Below are 13018 nucleotides of genomic sequence, written 5' to 3'. Positions count from 1 at the left end.
AATAAACAGCTAATTACACTATATAAAATGCATGTTTCAACTTTGCATCTTACAGGAGCTGGTTGCTTGTACTGACTTAGGAAACAGTCATTTCATTCCACTAGGCCCCACAGAGACAGTCTAGCTGCATGCATTGGCACTCATTCCTCTCTAAGCATTACCAAATCCAGGGAATTATACTTGCATACTCAATAAAGGGCTGAACATGTTCCATAAAGAGTATATTGAAGATCCCAGGTAGAATGAGTTCTAGTGCAGCTGGCATTACCTATATTACTTGCAGAGTACAAGTTCCAGTGACAGGTAGGGTACAAAGAAATTGACTTGGTATCCAGGATAAACACCACATATTTCTACTTGCAAATTGAGAGTGGTAGATATGGAAATTAGGAATAAACAAGAAATTCCAGCTGCGACTTTTCAAAGTAGATTTGTTCATTGGTTTTATTTTTTTCAATATTTTTTTCTCTCATATATCTAGCCTGTCTTAAATGGACAAAAAATATCTGGATAAGAAAGATCTCCAATAGGACACCTTGCTTTGCACCTGACTATTTTTTCTCATGTCTGCAATGTTCATATCACTTTGAGGTATTTTGGCAAGTAAAAACGAGAACAGTAAAACTTTCTACATTCTATGTAGCATCTGAAATAGAAAGGTCTGGAGTCCTCAGTTCTCAGGCTGGTTTTCATCTTTCTCTTCTGATCTGCCTCACAGAGATGTTCTGCCTCACAGAGATGTTCTGCCTAGGTTTTATTCAGTCGCACTAATTCAGAATTCATTCTCCCTGTATAGGAGATTTTCCAGCCCCTGACCACGTTTTTTTTCTTAGGTCAACAAGCAAGCTTGACAGGGTTGAAAGGTCAATGTTATCCTTGGCATATGCAGTCACTCTACCAGCACAGCTGTCAATGTTGACACCAGCACTTAACTTAGATGGGCTAAGCTTGTCTACAAGGCCTTTTTTGACAAACTCTCCCAAGAAAGAGTTGCCATCTTGCCAAGACAACTTGTTGCAAGACAACTTGTTGCAATACTGAATAAACCAAGACTTGGTTTCCATAATATGGACAAAAGCTAAGCAGTTAATCCTCACTCATGGAGATACTCTATGTGTCCTTTCACTAGTGTGAGAAGCTCAACACAAAAAAATTTCCATTTATGGGCTAATTTAAGCATAATGGAATGGGTCACCAAATACTTTATTTTTCTTTCTCATAATTACAATTTCTTTCTCAATTACAGTCATCAGGCTTGAGAAGTCAACACATGCAAACCTCATCAAGGCCAAGTGCTGGGTCCTGCACCTGGGTTGGGACAATTCTGTACACAAACACAGGCTGGCTGGAGAATGGATTGAGAGCAGCCCTGGGGAGAAGGACTTGGGGGTGCTGGGGGATGAGAGGCTGGACATGACCCAGCCATGGGCACTCACAGCCCAGAGAGCCAAACGTGTCCTGGGCTGCATCCAAAGCAGTGTGGGCAGCAGGGCGAGGGAGGGGATTTTTCCCCTCTGCTCCACTCTGATGAGACCCCACCTGGAGAATTACATCAGTTCTGGGGTCCCCAGCACAAGAAGGATATGCATCTATTGGAGTAAATCCAGAGGAGGGTCACAAAGATGATCAGAGGGAGTACCTCTCCCACAAAGGCAGGCTGGGAGAGAGAAGGGGTTCAGCAAGAAGAAAAGAAGACTCCAAGAATACCTCACAGCAGCCTTTCAGTACCTAAAAGGGGCCTCTAAGAGAGCTGGAGAGGGATGTTTTACAACGGCATGGAGCAATACAACAAAGCATAATGACTTCAAAGAAAGAGATTAAATTTAGATTAGTTATTAAGAAGAAATTCTTTACTGTGAGGGTGGTGAAGCACTGGCAGAGGTTACCCAGAGAAGTTGTCCCCTGCTCATGGCAGGAAGGTTGAACTAGATGATCTTTAAGGTCCCTTCTAACCCAAAATATTCTGTGATTTTATGATCAGTAATGAAACAAGGAACTGAGTTGATCTGAAATTTTATCTTCTTTTAAACAGCCAGACTTCTAACTACAAAAAAACAACACTGCTAGCAGCAGTGTGGTCAGGAGCAACAAGCCTTTGTCAGGCATCCAGCACCCACCCAGTCTTCAGAAGACAATGGCAGGCCATTGACTTGGCAGCTCTGCACTCTTCTGCCCACCCTCTGGCAGCCATTTCCTCCATGACAGTACTAAACCCACTTGCTGTCATAATGACAAACAGGTCTTTACTCCTTTACCATGTCAGCTAACAAATTACAGAATGAAACTTTGGTAGCTGAAGTCTCCAAAGCCAAAAAGCAATTATCATATTTTTCTCAGAATGAGCTGTCAGAGCATTACCAACCCAGATGCTACTAGATTCCAAATTGCTTAGCGTATAATCTAAACTGTATTGTTGGTGAAATATCTGCAATACATTCTGCAGTACCTGTATTACATATGACAGTATAACATTCCTCATGAACTGTAGAACTCCAGGTCTGATGAGGTTTAAATTTTGTACACGTGGTAAGTTCTTTGCCAAAACAGAAACACAGTCAAATATGGATCTGTTTGGGAATGTTTTTGCTGTTTTTCTTGAGGAAATACAAATGGATGTTGCGGACCAAAATACCTCTCTTAGATGCAAGATGGATTGAGTAATCAGAGCAGTAGCTCCTGGGTCCGGAACAGGCAACTGGTCAGAGCATCTACCTGGACTTGGCAGGACAGGGTATGAATTCCTGGCCTTGGTCAAGAAGAGCAGGGTAACACCTGGGTTTCTCATAAGCTACATTAGTCCTCTCTTTCAGACATCTTTTCTTCTGTTTTTCTGCAGAAAAAGAAATTTTGGAGGACTAAGGTTTTATTTCAGTGTAAACTGTCTATAATCCCAGATTTCAAGATTTTACAGAGTAAAAAAAAAATCTTTACTGTCTAGGTTTTGTAGAAGATGATATACTTTCCCTGGGGTAGTATGAAAGTGCTTCAGTCTTGGAGAAAAAAAAAAAGTGGTTTGGAATGTTTTGTAGGACCAGTTTATTGCTTTATATTGGCTAGAGAAATCCCAGATTTATTGGTCTGAATTGCTTTCACACTGCTGAGTCAGTCTTTTCAATGCTTCATCTCAACATTGGAGTTTAGAGAATAATTTGTATTTCCATTCACAGTGGCAAGTCTCCCAAGGAATGATAGTTGTGAATTCGCTGGAAATAAAATAATCTTAATTATTCAAAACAATTCCACTCAGTTTCAACCACTCCAGATTTTCAAACTTGTTCCATACACATGCTTTTATATGCAGAAAGTAAATACATTATTTGTATGTGCATAACTTTGGCTCAGAGTACAAACCCCAGGGATAGTATGCAGCTCTGAAAACACAGGTTACAAAAAATAATTTAATTTATAAGCTTTTAAGGCTGTATTAGCTCCATATTAGTTTCTTCTGCACTTCTGCCTCTCCAGATGTTGAAGTAATAGGAAATAATCCAGGAGGAGTTCTGATGCCACCTGTCAGTATTTGTGCTGTGAGCTGCAGCCACAAACTCTGCTCCACAGGTAAAAGTCTGAGGAGCTGTGACCTCTGCTTGTGGGTTTCAGGCACATGAAAAAGTGGGTTTAGACTGCACAGTGCCAACATATTCTGCAGTATGCATTTCTGCTAAGGTTCAGCACAGCACAAGAAATAAAACCCAAGCAAGATAATATGTAGGGTGAACATAGTGAGATGAGATGTAAGAGATGCAGCAGTCAGCTGCTCAATGAGACTGTTCCATGTGCAATGATACGAAGGAATAAAACTATGTCTGAGCAAAACAGGTGGACTCAGTGCATACCAAATACTTGACTGCATAACCAGTTATCTTGGTAGTCTAATGGCCAAAAGGAGCAAAATCCCAAAATGAAATATGAGTAGAACATTGCTAACAGATCACTAATGTTCAAGTACTGAATAATGGAAACTGAGAACTGTTTTGAAACTCAATGTGCCTGAAGACTGAAGATCACAGATTCATTTACAAATCATGGAAGAATGGCAGGCTATATCTGCAGTTGTCCTGCAAGTATCTACAGGTCTATCTGAGTGAAGAAAACTTTGTTGTACAGTGTGATACAGGCTTCATTTCTTACACAGGGAATAGACCATTTTTACAAATTCCAAATATACCGAGCAAATTTCTAGGTAAACATTTCCCTGATAACCATTCATCTACCCATTCTGAACTGTGAGATTTGAACTCAAAAGTTTTTCTGCTCTGTCCAGCAGCAAAATAAACAGACCTTTCTAACCTTTTCTCAAAAAAGAACAAGAACATCCCACATCCCAGCAGCCAGAGTAATCGTGGCTTTTAGGCTACTCCCATTTAAGTTTGGTCTTCTGTGTTGGCTTCAGCTGGGGTAGAGTTAATTCTCTGCAGAGTGGCTAGCGTGGGGCTGTTTTGGATTTGTGTTGAACACAGGGTTGATAATATAAAGATGATTTGTTATTGGTGAGCAGGGCTTGCACAGAGCCAAGGCCTTTGCTGCTTTTCACACTGCCATGCTGGCAAGGAAGTTGGGGTGCAGAGGAGGTTGGAAGGAGACACAGCCAGGACAGGTGACCCCAACTGACCAAAGGGATATTCCAGGCCGTATGGCATCGTGCTCAGGATATGAAGTGGGGGAAGAAGGAGAACGGGAAGGACATTTGGTGTGATGGTGTTTGTCTTCCCAAGCAACCATTATGTATGATTGGGCCCTGCTCTCCTGGAGATGGATGAATACTTCCCAGCCCATGGGAAGCAGGGAATTAATTCCCTGTTTTGCTTTGGTTGTGTGCACAGCTTTTACTTCCCCTATTTAAGTGTTTTTATCTCAACCCATGAGTTTTCTGCCCTGTACCCTTCTGATTCTCTCCCCAAAATTGCTGTGTGGGAGTGAGTGAGTAGCAGCATGGGGCTGGGTTGCTGGCTGGGGCTAAACCACGGCACCTTCAAGTTGTCTCACATACTCTCTATCCTGGAGTGAGTTTAATACTTTCTCATTAGAAGCATTTCACTTTCTAAAGATAGTTATTTAAATGAGGTGAGATTTGAACTTGAGTGCTGCATATGAAGTGAGTACTGTTTCCTCTTTTTTTATGATTTTAATATGGAACTACATCCAGTTGACTGAACTTTCCTTCTGAAAGTTTAGTCACACCTGGTAAAGTCCCATGAAAATACATTTTGTCAAAAGTACCCCTAACCAACTTGCACTTTCATTAAGCTGTACCTTACAAAGGTGTCTAAGATGCATGATGGGAGCAAGACTTGACAACAAGACACAATACTGGAGGAAAAAGAGACTCTGAGATATCCAGCAAGGTATCCTCTGATTCCTTTAAAGCAATTCCATCTTTCTATTTTCCGCTTAAAAGATGGGGTCAAAAATGTGGAGCCTTTTCTCTCTCCAGTTTCTTGCAGATATACTTAGGTATTGCTGATTGCGTCTTCTTCAAGAGCTAAAGAAATATGGAAGAGTTGTCTGGGAATGAGTCTCTATTCCCTTATGAAAGATAACTATATGAAGCTTTTCACTTAGAGAGAAATTTATATAAGGTATTTCACAGTGATTTTGAAAAGTCATGCTAAGAAATAACAGTCCGTGTGGTATTAGAGACCCATAGCCCTAAAGAAGAAGCAAAAAGGGATTCCTACAGTTCTTTTCCCGATTAGGGCCAAAGCCTTAAAAACAAGTTAATTATCTAAACCTTTTACACACACTGCTGAAGTGCAGATGATTTCCTTAGAATTAGTCCATGCTCATTCCCTCAAGTTTTCTTCAAGCTCTAAATTTAGTATCTTTTGCAACTATAATGCCACCTTTAAATAAAACTGGAAATTCTAAGAAGAAAATCTGAGAGCCAGGAGAGGGAGATTTAGCAGACATCAAACAGCTCAAAACAGACATGAGGAGCAAATGTGTGATGATACTGGAATTTACACTATGAATACAAGCGTAAACCAAGTCTGTGAACACCAGAATATTCCCAAAATGAAAAGATATTTTCAAGGGACTATGAAATGTGTTGTCATAAAAGGCCAGAAAAAGTTCGTCATCCACTAGGGGTCCCTGTGATTTTGTATTTTCCAATAAAACTGTGAATTCCAGTTGACCATTATTTTTGCCAGGAAACAGACATAAAAAATTAATGTGTGGAAAATATTCTCCTATTTTTTCCTCCTCAGGATTCAAATTCCTGCATTTAACTTTTCAGGCTCCAGTTTTCTTAAGGCTGTTTCAAGGCAGATTCTAGAAAGCTGTTTTGGCTGAAAAATGTCTGTTTCCATACGCTATGGGTGATTCTGACTGTAAAAAGAAAAGAGACTGAGGTAAGAAAGACATTTCATTCTTGATTGCACAAGTAAGAAAATGGGGCAAATAGGACAAGAGACCTGTGTGGATGAACAAGGAACTCCAGTCACTACTCAAGCATTAAGCAGGAAATACACAAGAGATGGAAGCACTCAGGCCACTTGGAATGAATATAGGGAAGTTGCAGAGTAAGTGGAAATGAGATGAGGAATCTGGAATTTAAGCTAGCCAAGGATGTAAAGGACAACAAGAAAGGCTTCTTCAAATACATCAAAAACATGTAATGTGGACCGATCATTAAATGGAGTGGGAACCCTGATAACAAAGGACACAGAGAAGACAGGGTTACTGAATCTTTGCATTGGTCTTCACTGACAAAACCAGCCCTCAGCAATCTCTGACAGAGGAGACCTGGATAAAGGAGTGCTGGAAGGAAGACTTTCCTTTGGTCAAGGAAAACTGGTTTAGAGAACACCCTGGCAAACTTGATATCCACAAGTCCATGGGCCCTAAAGGGATGCATCCCCAAGTGCTGAGAGAGCTAATGAACACCGTAGGAAGGCCACTCACAATCATCTTTGAAAGGTTGTGGCAACCAGGAGAGGTGCCTGAGGACTAGAAGAAAGTAAATGGCACCCCAGTCTTCAAAAATGGCAAGAAGAAGCCACAGGAACTACCAGCCTCACTTCAGTCCTGGAAAGGAGGTAGAACACCTCATTCTGGAGGCCATCTCTATCCACATGGATGACAAGAAGGTGATCAGGAGCAGTTAGCATGAATTCACCAAAGGTAAATCGTGCTTGACCAATCTGATTGCCTTCTAGATGAAACAACTACCTGGGTGGATGTGTGTGTGGAGAGCACCATGGATATTGTCTACCTTGACTTCAGCAAGGCTTTCAACACAGTCTCTCACAACACCCTCATAGGTACACTCAGGAAGTGCGGCCTGGGTGAGTGGACAGTAAGGTGGATGGCAGATCACAGAGGGTTGTAAATAGTGGCTCAGGATCTAGTTGGATGTCTGTCACTAGTGGTATCCCCCAAGGCCCCGTAGTGGGTCCAGCATTGTTTACTTGTTCATCAGTGACTTGGATGAAGGGACAGAGTATCATCTCAGCAAGTTCCCTGATGACACAAAGCTGAGAGGAGTGGCCGATACCCTGGAGGGCTGTGCAGCCCTTCAGAGGCACCTTGGCAGAGTAGGGAGACAGGCAGAGAAGAATTATCTGAAATTCAACAAAGGTGCAGGGTCCTGCACCTGGGAAGAAATAACCCCAGGGCCCCAGCACAGGCTGCAGGTTGATCTGCTGGGAAGCCACTCTGCAGAGAGGGCCCTGGGGATCCTGGTGGACAACAAGCTGTCCATGAGCCAGCAGTGTGTCCTGGGGGCCAAGAAGGCCAATGGTGTCCTGGGGTGCATTAGGAAGATCATTGCCAGCAGGTCAAGACAGGTGATCCTGACTCTCTACTCAGCCCTGGTGGGGAACATTTGGAGAGCTGTTGTACTCCAGTTATAGTCTCCTCAGTACAAGAGAGACATGGAGCTTCTGGAGTGGTCCAGTGCCAGGCTGTGAGGATAATTATCAGACTAGGGAGCATCTCTCTTATGAGGAAAGCTTGGGAGAGCTGGGCCTGTTCAGCCTCCAGAAAAGACAACTGAGAGGGGCCCTAAGCAATGCCTTTCAGTATCTGAGGGATGGGTGTCAGAGGATGGAGCCAGGCTCTGCTAGGTGGTGCTGAGCAATAGCACAAAAGACAATGGGCAGTAACAGATGCACAGGAAGTTCCATGTGAAAACAAGGAAGAGCATTATTGTGCATGTGACCAAGCACTGGAAAAGACTGCCCAGAGAGGTTGTGGAGTCTCCTTCACTGGAGTTTTTCAAGGACAGTCTGAACACAATCCTGTGCCATGTGCTCTGGAATGACTCTGCTTGAGCAGGGATGTTGGACCAGATGACCCACTGTGGTCCGTTCCAACTTGACCCTTTCTGTAATTGCTGTGATCTCATCAAAACCCAGTTCCAGTGTATCAGGTTGAAAGTCTTCCACAAAGGTGATGTGAGACCAAACCATGAGAACCAATGGTATTTCCAAATAAAGGGAAGTATTCAACAACAGTGTGCCTAAGGAAATTCACAATGGGAAAAAAAAAATTAAAATGTGTATTTCCTAATGATTAAAGTTAAAACACTAATTATAGAAATCATCCCAATTTTCTTACTAATAGGAGTGTTAATAATTAAGGCTGATCTCCTATTTTTTCTTCTGATGAGAGATAAATGCTGACTGCTTTTCTTACGGTCTTCCTTAGCTGCCAGAACTGGAATTCATGCAAAGTATTCATACACACATTACGGATAAGAAAGCAGGCTCTGCCAACACAGTCAATAGCTGCTTGGAGTAGGTCTCTCCAGAGAGCTAAGTGATCCCGATATATCCCTTACATATATCTGGCAGCCATTATGGCCATAGAAGGCAACAGTGGGATGGATGCTGTAATAAATGGTTAAAAGGTTTTTTTTTGGTTGAGAAGAAGTTAAAAGTTGCTTGTTAGAGGAGTGGGGGTATGTAGTTAATGAGTTAATTGTTATTGCGATTGTACGGGTGTAATGTTGCCATGTGCCCACTAGATGGGGATACCAATGGGGGAAAGTAATATAGAAATAATAATATAGAAAGGAGGAGAATGTTCTAGAATGTTCTTAAGACAACCCAATAATCATGATGTAAACACTTCGAAGGATTATTGGTTAAGGGGCAAACCAATCACTCGACGCCCCAGAGACTGACAGAATTGAACACCAGTGAGGACCCTAGCAACAAGCCATCAGAGGGAGGATCTGAGCTGCGCCAATCACAGCATCAAAAGAGACTATAAGAACTGCTCCGGGGCTCAGCCCCGGGGTCTTCCTGAGGAATCTGAGTCCAAGGGAACACCCTGTGCATCGCACAGTTTGTTTTTCTGGGTTGTTGAGTGGGACTTGGGCTTACCTCGAGTCTCTGCTCCTGGTTTTCTTTTTAATAAACGAGCAGGCTTTTATTCCACCCAGAAAAGTCCAAGCCTCGTTTATAACAGATGCTGCTGGGGAAGCTGGCCACTTACAATACCATCGCTGAGGAAAACACTGGATCTTGCAGATGCCAATTGTTCCAGAGGGAGCAACTAGATCAAGCCCAAAATGCAAGGTTTTTCTTAATCACTTCTCAAACTAGCTCCAACTGCTTTCAAAACTCATGGCCCTCCAGGAGCACACTAATCAAAATTCACTTTTGGCTTAAATTGTTAGAAAGACAGGATTCTTATCTTCTGGGGAAAAAAACCAAAAAATCTCTCTCTAGATTTGTATGTGTTCTCAGAAAAATACCATCAAACTCACTCAATGCAGAAAGAAAAACACCAGTTTTGTTGTTTCTTGCAGTTAGAGTAAAAGCTTATTCCTCTAGAAATCGGACGCAATCAATACAAAAAAACACTGCAGTCTGGAAAATACTGTAGGTTGATGGTTTGGTGGGATATTTATTCCCAGGTGTATTATCTCTTGTTCAAGAATAAAACAGGCAGTAAAGAAGTACAGTTTGAAAAGCTTCCAAAGGACTATGTGTAGTGCACTGGTCATTTTGGAAGACAGTATGTTTGGGCCTGGAAAAATCTCAAACATCCCAATGTCATTCTTACTGTCAGTCAAATTACCACTCTCTATATGCAGGCAGCAAGAGTTAGAGTTATTTTCTCTGCTTTGTTTAATTGCGTAGTTAAGTTAATAACGTACAAAGAGCACATTGTAGAAAAAAATCTAACTTGGAAAACAGATGGAAAAATATTTACATGCTTTGTATTAGGAGTTTATATCAGTGGCTGTTTATAATTTTATGATAACATAGTCATCTAAAATAATAACTATGATAAATATAGGTTTTACTATTAGCACTACTATTAGCAATGTGAGAAAATATCCATTAATTTTATTATCATTTCAGTTAATTTGTCTCATGTTATTTTAAAGATCCCAGGTTGAGCATAGAAGCACAAAGAATAATTAAGTCTCCTAATCTTTGATGATACTCAGGATGAACAGAGCAGACCTTAATGTAGACAAAAAGAGCTATTTTGCAGCTTCTGTGATCCTAAAGATCAACAAAAATATCTCACAAATGTCTTGAAAATACTACCAGAAAAACTACCCCGTGTATTATTGAACACAATTTCTAAACACAACAGAAAAATCTTTCGTCACTAGAGGGAAGAAGGGGATATTACTCCTATCTACATGAAAAAATTACAAGGACCAAAGGGACAGGTCATTCTCTATATTTTGTCTTAAAATTCACATCACTATGATCAAATTCAGTCCTGATTTCACGGAACTCTCAGGAGGGGTGAATGTGGTGAATGTGACAGTTTTAAGAGCTATCTTCCAGTAGAAATACCAAAAAAATAGTGCACTATAGGTAAGGAATTATTTTTCCCTCTAACTAAAATAAATACCATTACTACTTTTGCTTTGCAAAATCAGAGAATTATTCATAGCTACAATAAAAACTAAAATGCATCAATACTTACAAAGCTATGAAAAATTTTATTTCAAGATGAATTCCACATTGCTCTCATTTTACTACATCTCATGCATTAGAGGGAACAATATAAAACTTTCATCTGGAACAGATAAAGATGTACACTGACAGGCAGGAGTCCTAAAATATTCACACATTCACTCAAGTTAATGATTCTGAGGGTTCAAGAGGTCAATAAATACTGTTTGCATGAAATGTTACACTTAAGTAAATATTTAGGCAAATAGGTATGACCTCTGGTATTTGATTTCAAATGTGAATGCTTGCCTGAATTTTTCAGGCAAAGTAAAGAGCCAGCTTTCAAAAACAAGCCATGAAGTGTTAAAGGTATTTTGTAAGCACCAATTTCACATCTTCCAGGGTTTTGCAATTACAAACATAATTGGGATTATGAAAAATACAGAATATCTCCTCAGCTGCTCCCAAATAAATCAATTCTGTCAGCACCACTGACTTCCACAAAAAGAATATAATTTAAAACAAGTGCTTCTGAAAATTCGATTTCCACAATAACCCTTAACTAATTACAGGAAATCCTTGGCAGAGCAAGAGTGCAAGAAAAATACAAACCAAAAAAAAAGCAAACAAACAAACAAAAAACTCTTTTACCACTGACAACAATAAACTATTTTCAGTAATAAATTAATTTACTTTTGATCATTTCAATAAGTTCAGCAAATAAATTTTAAACAGCAATACGAGTGAAAGCAACTAATAAATATGAAATAAACAAAGGCCTTCCAGGCCTTCAAAAGTCAGCATTTCCAGAGGAGAAAAAGGGGGGGTTTCCATCCTTATTAATGTATACTTGCATCTTTACCTTCCCTATGTGAAAAAATTTTGAGACCTCATCCCACCATTTGTTCTTTCAGAATTTTACCTCAGGACTGTCAGGAAGCCCAGCTCCTCAGATATGGCATGTCACAACAGAAAAGCTATGAATATACTAATGTTTTATTAAATTTGGGTTTGTGTTATACAGGGATACCAGCCCCTAAAATAGGATGCCTTTGCCACAGAATCCAACCCAGGAACCAGACTTCAATCAATGCAAAGGATCTTATGAATTCAGCAATTTTCTACCCTTGAGGGAGGGCACAGAAGAAAAACTCCTTCTCTTAGAAGCTACTGTCATCTCTCACACAGGACCCATCAGTCAAGCTAAATGTTAGCTAAGGGAGACTATGTTGTCTGGTGCTTCCCCTGTTCCCCAAACACTAAGTGGACACAGCTTCAAGAGAAGTTGTTCCTGCACACTGCAGGTCTGTGCTCGTTCCTGCATCGTAACTTAGCTGTGACAACACGAAAGGTGCTGAAAACCCTGATCCTTACATTTAATAATGAGATAGGTTCACCTGGGCTCATGTGGTGTGCACTCCACACTCTCAATCTGCTGACACAGACATTTTAATTAAGCTGTGCTAAAAAGATTGCACAGCTCAGTAAAATACATTCTGTCCGCACACAGCTCAGATGATAAGCTCTCTTCTTCATCCTGTATATGACACTATGTGGAAATGTATTTTTGAAAGTGCAATCAATACCAGTCCTTTAAAATTTAGCTCTAATAGAGAGTATTATAGCAAAAAAAAAAAAAAAAAAAATCAGAAGATAATGGTATATTAAATCTATCTCAGAAGAGTAGAGTAGTGGTTTTATTCATGAGAAATTTTAGAGTAGAAGGGCAGAAGGAACTACTGGAAGTTACTGCTATGCTCCTACCTTCTATACCACAGCACAGGACGTGAACCTAAGGGCTCACTTTAATTAAAGAACATCAAAAAAACCCTAAATCTCGAACAAAATGAATAGAAAATACATTGTACCAGCTACTATGCTGTTCCGGGACTTTATTGCCATTGGTGACAGTCTTCATTTTAAATCTGAATACATCTAGTTTCAACTCCCAAATCTTGGGTCTTCTTTTATGGCTTCAATCTCTGCTTCTCACATATTTCTTAGATGACATCTGTCCCTTCTCAGATGCCTGTAAATCACAATTCCTTTTCTTTCTCTTTCACCAGCCAAATATTTCCTGGAGTCTCTTAACTTACAGCAAATTCCTCCCTTTCTTGGCTCTTCTCTGAATTTTCTCAGACTTAGCA

The sequence above is a fragment of the Corvus hawaiiensis genome, chromosome Z (assembly GCF_020740725.1).
Source record: "Corvus hawaiiensis isolate bCorHaw1 chromosome Z, bCorHaw1.pri.cur, whole genome shotgun sequence".
Classification (NCBI taxonomy): Eukaryota; Metazoa; Chordata; class Aves; order Passeriformes; family Corvidae; genus Corvus; species Corvus hawaiiensis.
This window is presented reverse-complemented; position numbering follows the sequence as displayed.